This window comes from Microtus ochrogaster, chromosome 8 (assembly GCF_000317375.1).
Source record: "Microtus ochrogaster isolate Prairie Vole_2 chromosome 8, MicOch1.0, whole genome shotgun sequence".
In the NCBI taxonomy this organism is placed as follows: domain Eukaryota; kingdom Metazoa; phylum Chordata; class Mammalia; order Rodentia; family Cricetidae; genus Microtus; species Microtus ochrogaster.
Genome location: NC_022015.1, coordinates 54,702,474 through 54,726,038, shown reverse-complemented (window position 1 = coordinate 54,726,038; position 23,565 = coordinate 54,702,474). Strand labels below are relative to the sequence as shown.

At 44.7% G+C, this 23,565-nt stretch overlaps 1 protein-coding gene across 2 annotated transcripts in view; it reads right to left on the bottom strand.

Annotated features, from left to right (window-relative positions):
* Positions 1–23,565, bottom strand: part of Kank1 (KN motif and ankyrin repeat domains 1) — a 194,298-nt gene that overhangs the window by 120,673 nt on the left and 50,060 nt on the right. Inside the window, exon 2 of one of the 2 annotated variants that reach the window (XM_013348094.2) lies at positions 4,954–5,079. The exons of the other annotated variant lie outside the window; for it this stretch is intronic. The gene's annotated coding sequence lies outside the window, so the exon portion shown is untranslated. The remainder of the gene's footprint in view (positions 1–4,953; positions 5,080–23,565) is intronic. 2 annotated transcript variants of the gene reach the window in all.

The following is a 23,565-nucleotide window of genomic DNA, read 5'->3' as shown; positions in this document are numbered from 1 at the left end:
AAAAAAAAAAAAAAAAGCCAAATCTTGAAGAAAAAACAATTGAGCATCACAAATTGAGAGACATACTCTACACTATTACGGTGACCCTCAACCTGTGGCACATAACCGTCTTCGTCTCAGATATTCACATGACATGTTATCCGGCATCCTGCATATCAGGTATTTACATCATAATTCAGAACAGTAGCAAAATTACAGTCAGGAAGGAGCAACGAAATCATCTTACAATTGGGGTCACCATGAACATGAGGAAATGTATTAAAGGGTTACAGTATTAGGAAAGCTGAGAACCATTTGTCCACTAAAATTGCCTTGGAGCGGAGGCTTGGTGTAGGCTGGAGACCTATGGTAATGGAAGGAGATTCTGGTCGCACCTATTAAGTTCAATATTTCAATATCCAGGAAAGCAGCACAGAAAACAGACCTGAACAAAGGCTTTTCAAAGCAAACCCTAGCCAAGTCTCCCTGCTTCTCCACCAGTCAAGGGTCCATGTGTCCACCTGAGTAGTTGTCACCACTGGAAACATAGCAAACTGGAAACACAGCCTGGCAGCCACTGGACTCCAGAAACAGCATCACCGTGGGTGGAGTCTTTGGATTCCACAGGCAACCGAGGAACTCCGCTTTCCTGATGTGCTTTTCTCATATGAGTCTGTGCCTGTGTCAGGGTGTGGATGAGAAGAATCAGCATCCTTCCCCATGGCTTCAGATGCTGGCAAGCCATCCTCAGCACCAGGAGTGGAGCAGCTGGCACACTGCCTGGTCTAGCCTCCTGCCCAGCAGAGCCCTCGGACAGCTCTTTCTCAATCTTGCTAAACATGTCCCCTTTCTCTGATCTAAAACCCACACCCTACCACTCTGGAGATGCTCACCAACACTAAGGTCTTCCGTTACTGAGGAGCCTTGGCATCGGATGTGCTGGGGCAGCTCAATAATCACAGCTAAGAGAAGTTAAGACGGGGGATCCCGATTTGAGGTCTGCCTGGGTTACACGGAAGTTTTAAGTATTCGTTCTTCATAAATGTACCTTTTTATCTCTAGGGTCTGTGTGCTCTAGACTTAGGAAAAACACACTTCTGTCTCAAAGATGTGTGTGAAGCAGAGAGACAGCTCAGCTGGTAAAGGGCTTTCTGTGCAAGGCCAGGGACCCTGCGTTTGTATCCCTATCACGCATATAAAAAGCTACTCGCAGCGGCCCGTGCTTCTGAGTCCAGTGCTGAGCCAGCAAACGCGCTCTATGAGGCTCACTGGCCACTAGACTCACCATCTGGAAAGCCCTAGATCAGTGAAGATGATGCCTCAAAAACAGAGTAGATGGGTCCTGAAGAATGACATCTGAGGTTCACAGCGGGCCTCTACATGCAAAAGGACACATGTGCACATACGTTTGAACTCTCTCTCACACACACAATTATTTTTAGAAAGAATGAATTTTTTTCATCTTTTTTATTGTTTTTATTGAGCTCTATATTTTTCTCTGAACCCCCCTCCCCGCTTCATCCCAGTTCCCCTTCTACCCTCTCAATAGTGTAGTGATCCCTACACTCCCAATTTACTCAGGAGATCTTGTCTTTTCCACTTCCCATGTAGATCAGATCCATGTATGTCTCTCTTAGGGTCCTCATTGGTGTCTAGGTTCTCTGGGATTGTGATTTGTAGGCTTGTTTTCTTTGCTTTACGTTTAAAAACCACTTATGAGTGAGTACATATGATATTTGTCTTTTTGTGTCTGAGTTACCTCGCTCAATATGATGTTTTCTAGCTCCATCCATTTGCCTGCAAATTATAAAATGTCACTATTTTTTCCTGCTGTGTAGTACTCCATTGTGTAAATGCACCACATCTTCTTTACCCACTCTTCAATCATGGGGCATTTGAATTGTTTCCAAGTTCTGGTTATGACAAACAATGCTGCTATGAACACAGCTGAGCACATATCCTTGTGGTATTTCTGGGTCCTGATGTAGGTTGTTTCCTAATTTTTTTTTAAAATCACCAGGCATAGACTATTGGAGTAAGTGTCACCTTGTTGAAGGAAGTGTGTCACTGGGGGTGGGCTTTGAGGTTTCAGAACCTCATGCCAGTCTCCTATAGATTAGGATATAGTTCTCAGATAATTACTGTTCCTGTGCCTGCCTGCATGCTGCCATGCTCCCTGCCATGATAACGGACTGAAACTCTGAAACTGGGAGCAAGCCCCAATAAAAGGTTTGCTCTGAGTTGCCTTGATCATGGTGTCTCTTTGTGTCACATGGTCACAGCAATGGAAGAGTGACCAAGACAAGGACATGGTTCTCAGTTGGTAGAGTACTTTTGTCACATGCATGAAGCCCTGGGTTGGACCCTCAGCACAACACAAATTGGTTGTGAAGAGCACATAACAGTAGTCCTAGCACTCACAGGGTGAAGGGTGAAGCTAGGAGGATAAGAAGTTCAAAGCTGGTCAGAACTGGTCAGAAGGATGGCTCAGAAGGCAAAGGCCTGGCAACCTGAATACAATCCCTAGAAGCCATGTTTATGTGGAAGGAGAGGGTCAACTCTACTCTTATTCTCTGACCCTGACAGCCATGGGTGTGCTGAGGCATACTCACCCCTATACACACACAATGCACAGCATGAGTAACTGTGTGTGCACATGTATGCCCATGTGCGCATGTATGCGTGTGCACACACACAGAGAAAGAGCACACTGACAACAACGGTAATAATAACCTTTTGAAAGAAATTCCAGGTCAGCCTAGGCTATACAGAGTTTAAGGCCTGGGATACTTGAGATCCTGATTCAAACAGCCAAGAAGGAAAACCTTTTTTGTTGGATCTTTATTTAGCCCTTTGATCTCTGAAGTCCTCAATGTCCCCATTTATGCACACTCTCTACGAAGTTCCCTGTCTTACTCCTAACATATCCAAGCTCCCTTCTCCCAACTTTGCTGCCCTCTCCTAGGGAGCATTGGTTTTGTTCTTTCTGTACCAGGACATCTCTGGCCCTGGCTCTCTCCACCTGCCACTCTGTGGCTTTATCCTTACACAGAGAACATCAAGAATGAGGATTAAAGATACAAAGACAGAATCTAGAGTGCTTGCCAGCTCTGCCACTGACCATTTCATGACCTGAAGTGAGCAAAACCTTTAATCCTCAAGTTAATTTCCTTCCCTATAAAACCAGGTTAGTAACAGCAGTTCTACCTCCCTGACCAGTATGCAGAGAGGAACGTGTGTGTGTGTGTGTGTGTGTGTGTGTGTGTGTGTGTGTGTGTGTTTAAGTCAGATGGGAGTTGTAAAGTTACAATAGCCTGGCTACCCTGTTTCTGCTCTGCCCTCGTACATGACCTCCCTGCATCAACTGAGGCAGGAATGGTGATGTGTGAGCTTCAGCTAATCAGAGCTAATGCTACCAGTATGACACTATCAGTGGTCTAGTTTCTACTGTGATTTACTAATTTAATAATCACATTCCATTCAAACCAAGTACAGCCTTTCTTTCTGTTTTGTTTTGTTTCTGTGAGCATGTACTTCTGGAAGACAGCTGCAGCCAACAATTCCTGAGCATGTACCAAGGCAGAACATCCTGAAGAGTTTTATAAGGGAAGTCATGGAAACTGAGGCAGAGTAACCCTCCTTTGATCTAATGCCAGGCATCTTACTGGAGAGCCTGCACCTTTCTGCACTGTCTTGCAACTCCATCAGAGATGACAAAAAGAGAGCATGCAGATGTGATGGTCTCTAGAATATTGGATGGAAGAGAATATATGCAAGAACCTTTGGGATCTCTAAAACCAAGACAAGGTCATTCAAAATTGCAGTCTTCAAGTGCTGCTGGCCATCATCAGTTACTTCTCTATCCTGAAGCCAAGGAGCTGCATTGGCACAGCCTTCTGAAAACCAACGAGCAGAGTGTCCCATCAACCCTGGCAAGGTCTCGGTGGTAGCGACTCATCCCACAGAGATAATCATACATGTGGATAGCAAAGACTTGCAACAAGGAAGCTTCTAAAATTAGAGAGAGAGAAGTGGTGTATACAGCCAAGAAAAGGAGAGGGTGGAGAGACTGAACTTATCACAGTCCTGTAAAAGGGTCTGTTGTTGAATTGTGTACAACCGCCTATTGGTAGGGCTCATTAGCTCACTAGCCCAAGTTTACAAGCATGGATAAGTTACTTAGTTTCCCAAAGTCTCAATTTTCTTAGTTGCAAATGGTGACAAAGGCTCTCACAGCAGAGAGTTAATATACTGACAGGTCAGAAAGATGGCTCTGCAGGTAAATGCGGCACTATTCAAACCCCATGACCTGAGTTCAATGCCCACAATCCACAGCGGAAGGAGAACCCAGCCCTGAATGTTGTCCTCTGACCTTTGCATGCACACACATGCACAAACCATAATGAAGAACAAAAGAAATAATCTCGGTAGGAGTCAATCAATTAAGACCTACCATGGGGGTGGTGCAGAGACTGGCACGGGCAATGCGGTAAATGTCAATCACTCCTAAACCAATCTAGGAAATGAAGCACACATACTACGTAAACTGGGAAAATAACTCAGTGAAATGCTAATATCTCTGAAAGTGGGACAATAATTTTCTATTAAACTCCCTGTATTTTTACTTTTGTCTTTGAAAATAAATTTAAGTATTTCCATTTATTTCAAGTAGCCTTAATAATACTTCTCTTGATCTAATAAGTTTTTCCTAGTATAATCCAGGCTATGCACACTGTGTTTATGGAAATGGAATATTTTATTGATTTAATCTGAGGAGGAATATATTTCACCTCCATTTTCAGCGTCAAACAGCCTGCTCATATTTCATCCTATAAAAAATATTTTCTGCACTCTTATACATTTTCAGATTAAGAACCTATGGAAGGGAATGGATTAATACCTGTAGAAAGTAAAGTTATAGGAGAGAAACACGACCACTCTGTGATGGCTCTAAGATAAAAAGTAAAACCTTACCTTAATCACCTAAGGTCGGAGGTTACCACAATAAACATTTCAACTCTGCAGACAACTCCCTAGTGGGGTCAGAAGATGGCCATCACTCAGTAGTGCAGTGGTCCATCCAGTAGGGCGACAATCATTCTGAAAGGGAAGAGATCTCACTGAGAAAGTGATGGCGCAATCCTCTCTCTAGGTTGAGACTACAGGCAGGGTAGCCAATGACTGGAGTCAGCTATGCATTTCCGAAATCAAACCACTCTTACGTTGATGTACTCTTTCCAAGAAAAGGGCTCTGTCCCTCACCGCCTTTCAGCCTTAGTTGTCACCGTCTTCTGTGTGGTTGCTAAGATATACATAGGTCAGCTCATGCATCCCACCCATCTTTCCGTGGTTTCCTGTCATTTTATACTCAGACCACTCCATCATCAACACTCTGAGTGGCGGTTCCCTGGGATAAAAACCTTGGGACTGTCACTCAGTCACGCTCTCACCGCTCCCAACTCCAACATCCCTCCGGCACCATCTTTCTTGAGCCTCTGTTTTAATAACAGTGATTTGGTACCACTGCCTGCTGCTACATCCATTGGCGTATTGTATGTGCCTACGATTTCCCTTTTTTCGAGACAGGGTTTCTCTGTGGCTTTGGAACCTGTCCTGGAACTAACTCTATAGACCAGGCTGGTCTCGAACTCACAGAGATCTGCCTGCCTCTGCCTCCCGAGTGCTGGGATTAAAGGCGTGGGCCACCGTCGCCCGGCTGTGCCTACGACTTCTTAACCTGTGGCCTGGACTCTTCCTGTAGATTGTCACCTGTCCACTTTCTTCCTATTACCTGCACAACCTTGAACAGATCGCCCTTGTCCCCGAGCTCTTGGTTTCCTTGACTACACAATCAAGCACCGATGCTGGCTTTCACACCCTCATTGCTCTAGGAAATCAGAGGTCCCTGGGCAGGAACCATGCTCCTGCCATTCTGCAGAATGTAACCAGGTTATGTTTGCTCTGCCAAGTATCTCAGCTTCGCTATAAATAAAATGAGACCATGCATCCCAGAGGCTGCTGTAAAACAAGAACATCACGATCTTTTGTCTCGCTGGTCCACCACAGGTCCTCGACAGCATCAGCCTTTCCCATCCCGCCTTACAGACTGCAGCAGCCCTAAGGCTCTCTAGCTTTAAAACTTCTAAACCCCGCGTCCTCTTTTATCCACAGCCCCAGTCTTAAAGATTTAAACTCCTCTGGGGGCTTTCAGTTCGCCCATGACCTACCATCCACTCACTATGTGCTACCAGTTTCCAATTCCTTCTCTTCCAGTGAGACTAACCGACTACCAAAAATATGCACCTTTCCACCCTGCCTGTGTAACCATCAGGTCCCCTTGTGAGGGCACCTTGCTACAACTTCCAGCCCCAGCAATGCCCACCATCCACATACGGCAAGCCTCACACACCACCTAACATTACTGTCCAGTGTAGCAGTGTGTATCGAGTTTAGATGTCCGGCTGTGTTTATTACGGTTTTTACTTCAGTGTAGACCGTATTAGTTTTTATAAGCCAATTCTCTTCTGCGTCAGCTCTGTCAATGCTCTTCAAAGTCAACAGGCCTTTACTAAAAGGGATTTCAAAGTTTTCACCATAAAGACATTGTAAATGTTTGAGGTGATATATCTGCCTGAACTTAATAATTCACAATGTATATGTGTTTTAAACTATGTCGTTGGCCAATTGCGTACAATTTTTGTGTGCCAGGTTCAATCACTACTGGGTACCAGGCCAAGATACATAAGAATATGGCCCAGGACATTTATAGAAGACACCTAGAGGCAATGTCAAAGGACACCACTTATAGACTACTCAGTCTAAGGCTCGCCTCATGCAGCTAGGAGATGAGTTTTAAGTATGTCCAACACATATTAGATCTCATGCCAAAGTGAGCATGCTCGAACTTCAAATGGTGCCTCGTAGCCAAGCTCTCACTGAATAACTTGCCATGGGAAAAGATGATGGGTGACCGCAATTTTATCCCAAAGATGACAGAAAAGGAACTAAAGGAAATACCCTAGAGAGGAGAGCCTTATTTGGACAGCCGCTTTCAGAGGGCACAGCAGCTAAGCTCACTTCGAGGTGGGCCAGGAAACAGAGAGAGCTAGCAGGATACGATTCGGTGTGTGATGATATACCCCCAGGGGTGCGCTACTTCCTCCGGCCAGCTCCCAAAATCTCACTACCAGCTGGAGACACTTCAGTTCCAAGCTGTCCAACTCTGCTCTGCCAACGCCACCGTGCTTGCCTGGTTTTGTCTCCCTAAGAAATCTCACAGAGACATTCAACACTTTCTGCCATCAGCTCAGGAAAGCTGGCGTCTAGTCGACTTCTACATCAGTCTCCTGCTTCAGGAACGCGATGGACGGTCACTCACACAGACCACAGATAGGGCACCGCGACAAGCCGACAGCACAGTGCTGGGTAATCTATATAGGTAAGGCTCAATTATCTTTAAAGTAACATGTTCTCGTTGTCCAAAATAGTGTTTGTTGTAAACTTGGAGGTAGCAGCGCATGCCTTTAATCCCAGCCCTTGGAGGCAGAGGCAGGTGGATCTGTGAGTTCCAGGAAACCCTATCTTGAAAAACAAAAACAAAAAATAGTGTTTATTCTCAGCAATAAGTTTAGAAAATTCAAGAGATAAAGCTTTTTAAGTGCCATTAGCCTCTCACTGAATCTTCTCCCACTTTGGTATGTATGCAAGGCCAATTTATAGACCTAACACACATACAGGAATATTCTGGCATTATTTGTGACTGGATTTTCCCATTTATTTGAAAAAAAAAAAGCACTGTCATTTAATAGTTTCCTACATTTTTATTTTAATGGCTGTATGGGATTTTTAAAACCCCTTGGGCTCACTGAGATAGTTTCTAAGCTTTGACTATAAACCAGTGCTGTAACACCATCCGTAATTTTTCCGGGAAAAGTCACAGGCTAATCACGTAAAACATAAGGAGTGACGCTGTGAAAAGCTGCACATAAGAACGTCAAATGCCATGGCGCACAGCAATGCCACTGCTCCACATCCCTCTACTGCTTGGGTAGTAGTTTATTTTTAATATTATAGTCTAGAGACATTTCAAACTCAGTGTGCACATGAAGCTGAACACGTTACCATCTTAGACTTTTTGTCCATGCCCTTGGTTTATTTTTTTCTACCTGAGTGTTCTCCTTATGGATTTACACTATCTCATGATATCAAGGGCATTATCTGCTTGCTACCCTGACTATACATTGACTGGGAAAGCAAAGTCTAGGGAAACTCCTAAGTCTCAGAAAGGACCCTGGGGTGGGGGTCTTGCGTCTTGCATGTTGAAAGACACTGACTTGCCTTCGCCTTGCTGATCATTTCCTCGCTTATGCTTTTCCAGAAGAGGAAGTAAGTTCATGAGTCAACGCAACCCTCATAGAGACAAATGAACAAACAAGATCGCCCCCACTTACTAAGCAACAGGTGCCTACTCTTCCAACCCTTTAGGAGGCAATTAGGTGGGCACTAGCATTCCTCTTTTATGGACAAACACACAGCGCAGCAAGAGATACTTGGTTCTACATATAAACCATGTAGGGATGGGACGATGGCTTACTAAGTGCTTGCTACACACGCACAAGGACCTGAGTTCAGATCCCCGGCACCTATGTAAAAGCAATGCGGGACAGCCACATGTTTGGAATCCTAGTGCTTTCGGGGTGAGGTGAAGGCACATGGATCCCTGGTATCTCTGACCAGACTGTCTGGCTACAATGGTAAAGCTCTGGGTTCAATAACATAGTATGCTTTAAAAAGGAGTTTGGAACAATAAAAGACAAGGGACATTGACCTCTAGACTCTATTATAGGTGCATACACAGGCATGCTTGCACACACACACCAAGCCGTACGCTGCTTCTTAAGACTGTGGTTTTGGTTTCTTAGCTGTAATCCCAGAAGCCAAGTCGATTCTTTTCGCCAGCTTCAAACATCTAGCTCCGTCCATTCTCTTGAGCTTCTCTAGTAAACTCAGTCCTGAGCAAACTCACTTCTCTCCCTTTATTTTTCTCGATACTGCAGGGTCATTCTGATAACACATAAAACGTTAAGTATTTTTAGCTGGGAACCAAGGCTACTCTATCAGCCTCTACAAACTCAGCCTCTACAAACTCAACTGCAAATGCTTTCCTTTCTTCCAAAGTCCTTCAGTGGTTTATGGGTTAGCTGCAGCCATAGTAACAGTACACACCTAAACCCTTCTTTTGTCAAAGGTGAAGCACACTGTGCTCTATAAATATTTTATGTACAGTCCGTCCCATGCTGCAACTCTAGATGCTGAGGGCTTCAGGGAACTCTCTGGCAAACATTGTTTCTATCCATGCCGGGTGTGGGCTTCATCATCCTGTAGGTGTCCTCCCCACTTGGACCTAATTATCTGCCCCAAATGCCTATTCGTTCTTTACTGTATTAGCTGTGCTGTGGGCAAGGAAGAAGGGTCTGAAGTAAGGACAAAAGGAGGCAGCTGATAACTAAACCTGACCGCACTCACAGCTCTCTACTGAGGCCTGGGGGCAAAAGTTCATGGCTGTGTGACCCTGGAAGATAGGTTTTTATCAGAGAATATTAGTGGAACCAAATGACTCATTGTCAGAAAGGGAAAACACATACTTTGATTAATTTAGCGATGATTCAAAAACAGTGCTATATAAATTTGAAGGTTAGTGTACAATAGAAAGTTGCAAATCGGCTTTGGGAAGCCTAATGTCTTCAATTCCTCTGCCACCTGATAGCAGCTACAGGCCCACACATCTCAGGAGACATAAGCAGGGACAGCTGGCATCCCCACAGTGTGGATGCAGCCACAGATGCTATGGAAGAGCCGTGACTAGGTGACCTGAGGAAGCGCGGCTTATAGGCCTCCCAGCAGCACCCAGCCCTGAGATAGCTCAGCACTGACTTGAGGGCAGGAAGCTTTCTTAATGTTTAAATTCTAGTTGTATATAGATAGCTCTGGCTTCCCAGATTCAGGGAGGCTACCACAGCCAGCAGAGCCACATCTAGCCTCTGGCTGCACCCACAGGAGAGTGGGAGCCCCAGGAGAAAGCCCAGATGCTGAACTTATACTTGCGTGGCCTAAAAAGTGGTCTAAAAGTGGCAGGGACCAGCATTAACACAGTACCCAAGGGCCTGACTGACACTGTGACATGCTATCAGGTCTGAAAGCGTAACACAACTTGTCTTAGGGTTTCTACTGCTGTGATGAGACACCATGACCACAGCAACCCTTATGAAGGAAAACATTTAACGGGCTGGTTAACATTTTGAAGACTTAATCCAATATCCTCATGGTGGGAAGCATGGCAGCACACAGGCAGACGTCGTGCAGGAGAAGGAGCTGAGAGTTCTACATTTGGAATTCGTAAACACATTTCAAAGAACCTTAAATTACCAATGAAAAGACAAAGATAAACTTATTTTTAAAAGCAGGATTCAATTATCTGCAGTCTCCAAGAAACACTCTTCACTAGCAAGCTAGATGCAGAGGGAAAAGATGGAAGCCAATCGGCCAAGGAAGCCGAAACATGAAAAAAGTCGGGAGGATTTGGATCTCTGACAAAGTAGAACACACACCAAAATTAGAGGAGATTTTAAAAGATTTTCCTATGTATCAGTGGAAAATTCATTGCAAAGATAAAATTGTAAACATACATGCACTGAAGACTGGGGCTTCCAATTCCATACTAATCAATTTGGCCTGTCTCAGCCAGGTGGTGGTGACGCACACCTTTAATCTCAGCACTCAGGAGGCAGAAGCAGGTGGATCTGTGAGTTCAAGGCCAGCCTGGTCTACAAAGTGAGTTCCAGGACAGCCAGGGCTACACAGAGTAACCTAGGGGGTGGAGTGGGGGTGTGGGAATAGTACATCCTTAGATAAGTCATTGAAACTAAAATCAGCAAAGAAACTTCAGAGTTAAGATCAAAGGGACTTAATAAGGTACCTACAGAATAGCTCATGTATTAGGCAACAAAACACATTCTTCTCTGCAGCCCAATGGACCATCTCTAAAACAGACTCCATTCTAGACCACAAGACAGTCTTAACAAATACAAAAGAATCCAAATAATTCCTGTATATTACCAGATCACAGTAAACTAAAAGGCAGACGTCAATAGCAAGAGAAACTTCAAAAACTAGGCAAATGCAGATACTAGGAGGCACAGGGCTACTGTATGACCATCAAAAATGTTTAAGAGTTGTGCTTAGAACCAATACTTCTCAAATATTAGCAGGGTTTATTAAACTGGTTGCTCCCATCTCAGAACTTCTGACTCAAGAGATTTGGGGTGGAGCCTGTGAACTGTGTTCCTCCAGCATCTCCAGATGATGCCACTTGCGGGCCAGAGAGCACATTTTAGAGAAGCAGAAGATGTGAACTCTCTGGGAGATGATGCACGGTTAGTGTTGGCTATCTAGAGATCCCTTCAAACTCTGCACACCAGAGCACTTGCTACCTGGCAGGCAAAGAATATTAATTGCTTACAAGATAAGGTCCCACAGGCTGATATAAAATCAGTTTCAGGAGAAGCGCCAAGTTTATCTCGAAGCTTCCTGTATCTGAGTCGAGCCAGCATGTGCAGACTCTGAGTCACATTATCTCCCCCAGAGACCCTAAGCAAAAAGCCAACACAGACATGGGGGCTGGACCTGAGAATGACAGACAGCTCCATGAAGAGGAAGTGCCACAACACACTGGACACAGCGAACCAAGGGCAGCAGAGTGGAGGTAACTCGGTGGGATCTTATGAACTCCCTGGCATCCCTCTGCACCTCCTAAGACTACCTTTGTGGCCCTGGTAAGGCTGTCTATGGCAGTCCCCAAAAGAGGTTGCTTCCACTGGTGATGGCATGGAGAATCCAGAGAAGTCTATCACCAGGGCAAACCTCGACAACGAAACTGATGCAATGATTAAAAGGATGCTTCTGGCCTGTGGCTCGCAATCTTTACCATATCACAAGTATTCAGCAACACCTGAGAACATTAGCTTGCCAAAATACCTCCCTGATGATGTGCACAGCCTGGTCCAGAGATCACAGCAGAGAGCCACGGTTCACATCACTGTCCCCTGCCTGTTACCTAAGCACCAGTACTGATAGTGACCACATTAATACACACAGAGAAATCCCTCACTAGGAATATGGCTTTGGTCACCACTATGTGGCAGACCTCAGGCATGCACTAGACAGACTTCATGCCCTTCCTTTTGACCTGTAAATGGACACTTATCTCCACACTGTTATAAATCCCCCACTACTATGCAAATTTAAAGATGTTACTTAGTATCAGAGACTGCTTCTTCTCTTAGAATATTTTTCCTGGTTTAATTGAAATACATTATGACATTTAAAACAGGATCCAGAACTCCTCCCTTTGAAAAACAATATGTGGGATAAAGATGCAGGAGCTTTTAATTTCTTTTTTCTATTTTCAACTAAAGCTTTGCGAATGGGAGCCTTCTTTAAAAAAAAAATCACAATCTGAAACTATTTCTCAGTGTTTTTGGTTTTTTCCTCATAAACAAACAAGCTCTGTGGTATGGTGCAGGCAATAATACAGGTTTCAATTAAAACACCCATTCACATACATGTATGCATGTGTACGCGTGAGCGCACACATACACACACACACACACACACACACACACACACACTCATGCGCGGCTTTCAATAAAGCATTACAAACCTAAGGCAACTCCCATGTTGCTCATCTTGGGAATGCATAAATATCCTACTTCAATCCAGAGGGAAGGGGTGGGAGGTGGGGCCAGGGCTCAGCTGCAGCGCTGCTCATGGAGCCTGCAGTATTGACTAACAGAACCTCAGCACCAGCGCTGATCTTCCGGCCGACACCTGTCCCTTTAAACCCACACCCATGCCCACCCTCATGCTCCTTAGTGAAGGTTACAAAGGACAAGCTTCTGCCTTTCCCAAGAGCTCAGGGGCATAAGGTGAGCCTTCCAAGTCTTTGAAGCCAGAGAACAAAGACCATGTGACAGGCGGGACATCTCTGTGATTTTATGGGCTAAGACACCTTTCCCCCATGAAAGACAAATCCAGATTGCCCTGGCACACACCCTGGAAGCACTGAGCCATGGGGGATGGGCCAGCCCACTAGTCCCTTCCCTGGTTTCTCCAAACACCTTATGTTTTCTGTCCTCGGCCTTTAATTAAAGTTAGCTGCAGTTACAGAAACAAGACGCTCATTGTTCTCGCAAGTCAACCCATCTCAAAAGCGCACCTTTCCAAACTGCGCTCCTGTGAGACGGGAAAACTGACCTTCCAACTTCAGCCACTTTCCTTTTTAACTGTGTGTGTGTGTGTGTGTGTGTGTGTGTGTGTATAAGTGACTGCAAGCACGTGTGTGCAACACACATAAATACATGGTGCTCATGGATGCCATGAAGACGCATCAGACTCCCTGGAACTGGAGTCACAGATGGTTGTGAGCTGGGGACAGAAGCCAGATCCTCTCTCTGCATGATCGACTGCTCAACCACTGAGCCATCTCTCCAGGCACCTATCAGCCACTTTTACTACAATGATATATGAGACAGGGTTTCTCTGTGTAGTCCTGGTTGTCCTGGAACCTGCTCTGTAGACCAGGCTGGCCTCCAACTCAGATATATCCACCTGCCTCTGCCTCCTGAGTGCTAGGATTAAAGGCATGTGCCACTACCACCTAGCGACAAAGTATCATTTTAATTTTTATTAAATACATGTGGGTATTTTGCTTGCTTATATGTTTGGGCATCATGTGCGAGCAGTGCCTCTGAAAGCCAGAAGAGGGCAACAGATCCCCAGACACTGGTGTTACAGGTGAGTGCTGGGAACCAAAGCCAGGTCCTCTGCAAGAGCAGCCAGCGCTTTTAACCCTTATCACATTATCTTGCATTCTTCAGTGAAAAGGCTCTGTGGAGGTGAGGTGAACGCAGGAAGCATGCTCAAGCACGCTCACGACTTAACATCAGACCCACACCTTCCTGAACCCAGAGAGCCAGTGACTAAAATCCACACCAGTTCTCATTTATCAAGCTTCCTAGGAGAAAAGGGGATTTCCTTTTAAAAATCAAACTCCCCGGGATTAACAGATATATGGCTGCAAGGTTTGAAGAGACTGCCATGAATACAAAAGCAAGTCCTGCTGACCTGCTGAGAGTGACCCTTACAGCCAGCCTTCCCGTCCTATTTCGGCATGAGACCTTAGCTCTGGGACTCCTCACTATAAAACTGGAAAATACCAAGTCATTTTCCCAGAAATAGCAGGTACTCATGCAACAAACACATTAACATTTTAAACTTTCCTGCTAAAATGTGCATGCCTTAAAAACACATTTATCCCAGTCACTATTACACATATAAGCCTGAGAAGTATTAGTGGAAGCAAACATCAACTTCTTGGTTTCAACTTGTTTTAAACTGAACTAACTACTCCATCAAGCAGGCGTGGCTGTGCAGATCTGTAATCTCGGTAATCAGGAGGCAAAGGCCAGCCTAGTCCACATAGGGAAGGAACTGCCTCAAAAAGACAATCAACCAAAAGACAGAAGCAGATGTCCTCGCAACGCCTGCCCACAGGGAAGCTGGACAGAATGTAGGAAACTTAAGACTTGATCTATGAAATATGAAACGAAGGAGCTGAATTCTGTTCACCAAATACCTAATTTCCCTATACATCAATATTTCTCTCTGGATAATTTATCTATTGCCTTTAAATGAAGTGTGTTGCTTTTCTGATAAAGGACACTGATCACTCTGTGTGTTTAAGATTCTTAGCTGAGACCCTGAATGCCAACAATATTCCTGGTATTTATTCAAAAAAAGCCAAATTGGGGCTGAAGAATTGTCTCAGAGGTTAAGAGCACTCGTTGCTATGGCAAAGGGCCTGGCTTCAGTTCCAAACACCCACATAGTGGCTCACAACCTTCTATAATTCCAGTTCCAAGGGATATATCACCTTCTTCTGACCTCACATGTAACTGGTGCACATACATACATACATACATACATACAAACATAGATGCAGGCAAAACACTCATACATATAAATAACAAAATTGTTTAAAACACATTAGGCAACTATCTGACTGTGACGTATGTGAGATTATACATGCCTAGAATCCACACTGTAGGTCATGGCCATTATTGTCTTTTGTGTTTATTTTCTGTGCTGATGACCAAACCCACAGCCACACATATACTAGGCAAGCACTCTACCATTCTGCCTCCCCAGCTCAAACTTGTTCATTAAAAAAAAAACAAAAAAAAAACAAAAAAAAACAATAACAACAACAATAAAAACTTTGGCTCAGCAGTGAAAAGATTTGCAATACAAGGCTAATGTTTCAAGTTCCATCCAGGAACAAAGGGTAGAAGGGGAAAAAGAAAAAACTCTTAAACAATTTTCTCTGACCTCTGCCCAGTCATGGTACACATACCTGTACCCATTCTTATTTCATTTTATATTTTCATTTTAAAATGAGGCACGGTTACATACTTGCCTATTAAATAGAAAAACACCTACTTGGCTCTATAATGTGATCTCCTTTGCTAAATCTCAATAAAATGAAAATGAAATTTATGCCCTGGCCATGCTGAAGCCTTCATGGGGCAGCCAGTATATGGCGGCTCTGTTGAACTTGTCCATATTAGGGTTTCATGATCTAAGTTGATGAGGATGACTGACCAAGTCTCTTCTTCAAGAGGGTACCAGATCTCATTACAGATGGTTGTGAGCCACCATGTGGTGGCTGGGAATTGAACTCAGGACCTTTAGAAGGGCAGGCTGTGTGAATATTCCTCACTCCGGCTGTGAATCCCCCTGTTTTCTCAGGGTAGGTGCTGAGACTTTCATTTAAAAAGAGACCAGCGGTTGAATGAGTCTAGCAAGGAACACTGATAGAGAAACAGTAACTTCTGTGTTAGTACTACCTCCAGCAACTGTCAACAACCTCTAGCAACCATCAACAACCCCATTAACAACCCCCAGCAACCGCCAACAACCTCCCTAAAGAAGGTTTGCTCTGCCATTGACAGGACTGTATAACATTATCACAGTTTGCCTTGAGAACAAGACCTGTTCTGCAGAGAACACACAACAATACTTGTCACACACAATTTACCATGAGGTTGATCCTGGATGGAGCCCTTCTCAGTTGGACTGTGCCCAGGGGATGGGTACCATTTTGTGGAGGTGCAAATTGGTGATTGACAGTTAACTGATTTAACAAGACACACCCACCATCCTTGGTAGTTACAGTTTGAGTTTGTTTGTTTTCTTTTCTGAGACAAAGTTTCTCTGTGTAACACTGACTGTCCTGGAACCTGCTCCATGGACCAGGCTGGCTTCCAACTCAGAGATCCACCTGCCTCTGTCTCTCAAGTGCTGGGATTAAAGACCTTAGAATAGTTACAGTTTTTTTTCTTTACTGTTTGTAACTTCTGCTGGGTGTGTGTGTGGGGGGGGGGTGTTAATGCTAATTTAAAAAGTATTTACAAAGAAATGCACTTGTTGCTTACTTCATTATTGTAACAAAAAGTCAGAAAAAATATTAGACAAACATTTAAAAAGTTGATAAAGTCTAACAAAGAACTATGGAAAAGGGCTTTCAAGCTAATAAATTCACATTTAAAATCAACATAATTTGCTACCTAGTGTATGTGTGTGTGTGTGTGTGTGTATACAATCTAAGTTAATGGAGATGATTTTAGAAAGGAAAGTGGTCTCCAGCCCTGAATTTCCATAATAAATGGTGTTAAACAGATGCATCCAGATTTTATTAAAAGCATTAAATCCAGCCCTGCCTGTCAGGGTGAGAAAGTCCTTTAACAGATGAACCACTTGGTAAAAAGCCTCTGGGGACCCAGGCTAGGTCACAGGTTAGGTTTCTGGGGACCACATCTTGATTTCTTTTCCCTGGATTGGATAGGGCATCCATCAGCTGGGCCTCTGGGCAGCCAGACAGCACAACTCAACCTCGAAGCTCTTCCGCTAGGAGTCGAGGCTTCATGTTCAGTTTGTGCTCAAGACGCTTTTTCCCCCTACAGTCACAAAAATGTTATTTGGGATTGGAAAAAGCAAGACTAAGCCATCTTTATATTAATTTTTTTCAAATGTACACAAATATAAATCATACTAGAGCATAGATTGAAGAGTTCCATAAACTCTTGCAAGCAACCATGACAAACCACACTCCAAGCACAAATTAAGACAAAGCCATGACAGGAGTGACAGGCATTTGCACAAATGAGTCCCAACACACGAAAAGCAAGTTCTTCTAAATAATTACTGATTTAAAGAAACACAAATCCAGTTTCATGGTTATTATTATGGAAATACAGAAAGGTTTAGCGCAAAGAAAAGTACAGAATTAAAGAACACCTCCCAGTGATCAGTGACCAGGAGAACAAAGGGAGACACAAACCTTGAGAGATTAAAGAGAACCACCTGCCCAAATAACAAATAACCAATTGGCTTTAAAAAAAAGGTCACAATGAATAAATGCACTGAACAATTACAAAACAACAACAGCAACAAAAACAGAAATAACAATTTTAACAGCTTCTCAGAAATTTCACCCAAGAGTAAATAGTTACAGGGAGACAGGATGCAAGGAGGAGCCAAGGAGCCATTCGAGGCCCATGACTCGAGTAGACACCAGGAAAGGAAAGAAGGCCTTGGAAGAGCGGCAGGGAGGCAGGTGGACAGCGCTGGGTCAGAAGCCACACCCTATGGAAAGAGACGCTGCACCAAGGGTCTCCTCAGGCTGAGCGGCTGTTCCCAGATGAAGAGGACAGTTAGGAGAGCCACAGGAACCGCTTCCTGGAGGGAGCAGAGCCCTGACACATTTCTGAGGGAGAGGAGAGCAAACACAGCTTTAAAATGAATCCATTTAGTAAAATGTATCAAGTCTTCAATCTGGTTACAATTTTGTTTGGTTTTGGTTAGACAGCCTCTCACTCTGTAGCCTAGGCTGACCTTGAACACGCAGTAATCCTCTTGCCCCAGCCTCCCAAATGCTGAGATTAAAGACGAGAGCGACCACGTCTGGTGTACAATTTATTTTAATGTTACTTCTGACCCTATAATTTTGCACCTATAAACACGTAGTAAGGAAATAATAAAATACATCTAAGATGTCTTGGATGTTTTTAAACACATCCAAGATGTCTGCTCTATTGGTGAAGTGCTTGGCGCTTAAGCGTGGGGACCTGAATCCGACTCCCCCGCACCTAGTGTAAAAGAGCAGAACACCATGCCAAGAGCATGCCTGTAAACCGGAGGAGGCAGAGACACAAGATCTGTGGGCTTCCCTGGTCAGCTGGCCTAGCCAAGTTGGTGAGCTCTAGGTACAGCGTGATTGATTGACAAAGACGTCAAGATAGACCTTGTGCTTGTGTGTGACAGTCAGCCCAATGGCTGCAGTCACTGATTTATCTTGACAAGGACCAAGTTTTCAGAAATTTGATTCTTCAACTACTGTGCAGACATTACACATTTATGAAGGGAAAGTAAATTTATTTAAGTTGAAAACTAGGTACGAAGTTTTTTTTTAAAAAAAAAAGTGACTGTAGAATTTAAATGGTTTCACTTTTCATTTGAAGTCTATCTGGGAAGGCTTATTTTTTTTTTCTTTTACACCAACTTATTTACTTGGGAGCCAGGATGCACGCCAAAGCCTGTGGAAGTCAGAAGACACTCAGGAACCAAACCTTTCCATGCCTGACTGAGTAATCTGCAGCAATAGACAAATGACAACAAGGTCTCTGACTGCCCAGGCTACATAGCCCAGCATGGCCCTGAACACTGATCTTCTGTTTCTAACTCAGACGTTTTCTCCAGGTAACCAAGATTTACCAGGAACCAATTCGGCATCAAACCTCCATGAAGAAGAGACCTACAGAAGTTCCACTTCCGGAAGAAAAGGTATCCATGAAGAGCAGGTTTCCCACCTACCTGGCTTCATTTTCTCTGTGCTTCCCAGCTAAGAGACGCTTCAGAAGCATCAGTTGCTGGGTGCGATAGACCAGAAGGGACTTGGAAGAAGAGTTAAGCTTTGTAGAGAAACCTTTTAAGGCCTCTAGGTGCACAGAGCTAGATGGGAGCGACAGTCAGTCACACTCACCTCCCCATTGTCAGGGTTCCGGGCGACATTCTAAAGTCGGGGTGCTTACCATTTTCTTGTGGCCAGCAGCCACAAGCCAGCGAAGGCGGGTGGGCATGAAGGCTCTGTATATAGTGAGTAGTCTCCAGTTACTAAAATTACAAAAAGGTTGCCTAGCCACTCTTTCTGGTCTTCACAAGGGTCATAGGTGTAGGATCCAGCCACGATAAGCTTAAAAGAGGCCTGAGTCTCAGTAATTTTCCCCGAGGCAATACCTGGTTGCAAGAAAGACCACAAACTGAGACTACCCAGGCACCACCCAGGAACAGACCATCCAAAGGAAATTCCTAACGTTCCAACCATTGTAGATAGGATCACCTGCCAGCACACACCCATCGCTTTTCACCGGGACACCCCTAGACAAATGCCACCCAATCAGGACTGAACCCGTTACCCCAAACCCTGCTAATGTAACTTTCCTGGGTTTTGCCTTTACATAGTACTGCCCCCTCTCAACTGCTGTGCTGCCGAAGTTCCTGCCGGCTTGAACTTGTGAACAAGAATAAACCTTGCTTTTACATTTCAGTGAGTCAGTCACCCTGGTGGTCTTTTGGGGTCCCCAATGGGGACTGGGCATAACAATAGGCAACACAGAGGAAGGCAGGCTTTGTTCCCTTTTCTCGGGGTACTCTGTGTAATGGGAAGGTCGGTCACTGCCCAGTTTCCCCAGACTCCTCCACACTGAAGACGCAGCCACATATGCGCTACACAGTGATCCCTCTTGAACCTGTGTGGATGAGAATGAACTCATGGGGAGAAGCCAGAGTAATGTTGTTGATGGGCTCGTTTGAGCGTGTCTGACAAGGTAAGGTGAGCTTAGACCATCAGCTCTCACCTGCCAGGAATTTGGGTGAGGAAGCAGAGGGAAGCAGCAGTGAGCACCGAACACGGGGGTGGGGGGGGGGCGTCTGCTGAAAGTGTGTGAGGAGATGGAAGAGGGGTCACCAGGGGCAAAGCTGGGTGCAAGCTCAAATTCTAGGACTGTCAAACTGTTAGGCTGAGCAGAAGGTGGAGCACCGCACGCCTTTTCGGTAGAATCTGGCTCCCGGGACACTTAAAACACCGCCTTTTCCACATCCTTGTGTTAGCAGTGTATTCTAGTTTAATTTCTGTTGCTGTAAGAAGCATTCTGACCAAAGCAACTCAGGTATGGAAATAATTTACTGTCCTACACTTCTAGGTCACTGGTCATCACAGAGGGAGGTCTCGACAAAAACTCAAAACAGGAACTCTGCTCTCAGACTCAGAGCTCCTCCAGCTTGCACCTGCCCAGGGATGGTACCGCCCACGGTGCGCTAGGTCACCCTACGTCAATTAATTATTAAGACACCCCCCCCCCACCAGCTCAGCCAAGCCCACAGGCTCATCTGATCAGTCTTTTTTTGCAACCAAGGCTTTTCTCTCCCATGACACTAGGTTGTGGTAAGTGGACAATTAAAGCTAATTAGGGCACTGGACAACTATGTGCACTTCATGCTGTTAACATGAAACAATCAGACCGTGAACCTCTATGTACATAGGCATGTGTGGATCTCTTGTGCAAACTGTCTAGATTGAGGGCGTGGCTCAGACTGCTTTGTTGAAGGTAAAGGTATAGTAATTTTTAGTACACTTATTCATATCCATTCTTCCCCCTCCCCGTGTGTGTGTGGTGGGGAGGAAAACCCACGGCAGTTGGTTCTCTCCTTCCACCATGTGAGCCCCAGGAACTGAACACAGGTCGCCAGGCATGGCAGTGCACTTCTTTGCCTGCTGGCCACCTCCGGGGCTCTCAAAATGTTTTTATACTTAGAGCTGACACAGAAACTGCATTTTCTATCACACTGAGTGACGGGGTTAGGACACTTGCCAAGAATCATGACAAAGACCCTGTCCTCAAGGAGCTCATGGGCCACAATGTGTAACAGAGAAGAGCAACATTTGTGACTCTTCCCTGGAGCCCAGCAATGGTCTCTTAGCGCCTATGTGAGCCCTGCCATCGGGCTCTTACACCATTCTCCAGCAACAACATTACCACTGCTGGAGCATACTGCTGGGCCAGTGGCCCCTAAGCAGCGCTGGAATATACTTCACTTGTTTAATTTCTTCTTAGAGGAGCCATCGTCTAAGAAAACAGGCACAAATACAACTACATTGAATTTCTTCAGTGCTTTTTTTCACCCAAAGGCCAGGGATAAGAAATGAATTATTCTATTCTTATTGATATATATACACATAATAATCATACTGTCCTAAACTCATCGAGTACTTACTTGAGAAGTGGACTCGCAGGCTTCTCTCTCGGGCTGCATCTTCTGAGTGGTAGTGAGAGAAGAACCCTCCAGAAGAAAACCTCCACTTCTATTCTCAAGCAACAATGCAGAGAACTGACACAATGTCACTCAGCTACACAAGGGCTCCTCAGACTTTCCAGTGAGAGGAGCACTCGTTATGACAGACCACACACAATGCACAAAGGGCGGAGACACAGAGTTGCCATATCGGGAACAAAGGGACACTGACTTCCTAGCACATCAGAGTGTGACAGATGAAATGAAACAAAATTTCTTTTTTTTTTCCCCCCTTCGAGACAGGAATCTATGTGTAGCTTTGGAGACTATCCTGGAATTCACTCTGTAGACCAGGCTTCCTCAAACTCAGAGAGATCCTCCTGCCTCTGTCTCCTGGGTGCTGGTGGGATTAAAAGCATGTGCCACCACTGCCCGGCCAAAAATCATTTTTGATAAGGGTGAGTAAATCAATTCTGATACAAAATTGCATTCCATTGCTCTGAGAGATTGTACACAACGGAGTCACAGGTCATAGGCCTAGATCTATCGTAAGAAAAACAAAACAAAACAAAAAAGCAAAAATCATATGTAAACAGATTAAAATCATCTTGAGAACACCAGCATGCAGCAACTGGAATCAGCTGAAATCAATCAGCCTCCGTATTCCCATTTTAAATCAAAGAATAAAAGGGTTAATCCCATAAAGAAGACAAGTACATTTTTTCAAGTAGGAAAAAAAAAGCAGATTTATTGTTTCATGTTGTGAGGAGCTGACTTTGCAAACTCCGTTTTAAAGAAGGGGCTTGATCTTAAGCCATATAATGGGGGGGGGGGAATCTCAGCTCTAGAAATGTGCTGCCATAGCAGAAATCTGAACAGATACCCAAAAAATGGCCAATTAAGAAGACAGGGAACAGGGCCATAAAATTTAACAAGGTCCAGATGTTCGTGGGAGGCATCCTGTCCTTGAAGATACCTCGTCAATTATTAATGGCTCTTTGTTAGGTTTTCACGCCCCAAAACTGACCAACTGGTTCAGAAACTATCTTATCCTATGTACTCCTCACCTGATCCCAAGACGACAGGACTCGAACTCCCCTGATTACAGCGTTTCCCCTTTAAAAGTTTACCCCTTCCCTGGGTTCGGGGCTACACTTCCATCACCCACTGCGTTGGCGTGGTGGAGGTGTGGTCCAAACTCCAGTTTGAATATTATTAAAAGCCCTCATGCAATTTGCATCAGAAATCTGGCGCCATTTGGGGACCAGAAACTTGGGCATAACAATGTCACGTCAGGCTGCAGCCCCTTCTATTCTCGCATTCATTCAACAAATGCGTAACCAGCGATGAGCCAAACACTGAAGCAGTAAAATTAGAATACCTCTTCCTGATGAGGCTTATTAGCTTCTTTGTCCATTAGGAATGTTCTAGGAGCTGATGATGACAGCCAATATCCATGTGGGGGTTTACAGATGAAAAAGTACCACGCATGCGCTGCTGCATATAATTCTCACAGTAAAATTGTGAAATGTGGTAACTGGTTGTTTGTCTCATTTGCACAAGGCTCGTGGAGGTCCAGTGCTCACGCAGGCAGTATGGATGGATCTACTGTGTGGAGAAGCCCTGCCTTCCACACTGTCTATGCAGGCTGAGCCTGGGGGCTGCCGGGATCAAACATCAGCAAAATGATCCAGAACTTATGCCTGATTCCAGTCTCCCCAGAAGCAAAGCTTACTCGATACTGGGATTGTATAGAAATTTTATTTCATACAAGACTGGCATACACACCTTTAATCTCAGCACTCAGGAGGCAGAGGCAGGTGGATCTCTGACTTCAAGACCAGCCTGGTCTACAGAGCGAATCCCAGAACAGCCAGGGCTACACAGAGAAACCCTGTCTCAAAAACAAACAAGCAAGCAAGCAAACCCAGATGAGGTGGTCTCGTCTCTAGTCCCAGCCCCCCGAAATGTGGAGGTAAGAGATTTCTTAGGTCAAGGTCATCCACCTCCTTAGCAAGTTCAAGGCTAGCCTGGGCTACAGGAGACCCTGCGTCTCGTCTCAACTAAAACTGAAAATTAACTAATGAGTTAAGAAAGACTGAATGGGCCGGGCGATGGTGG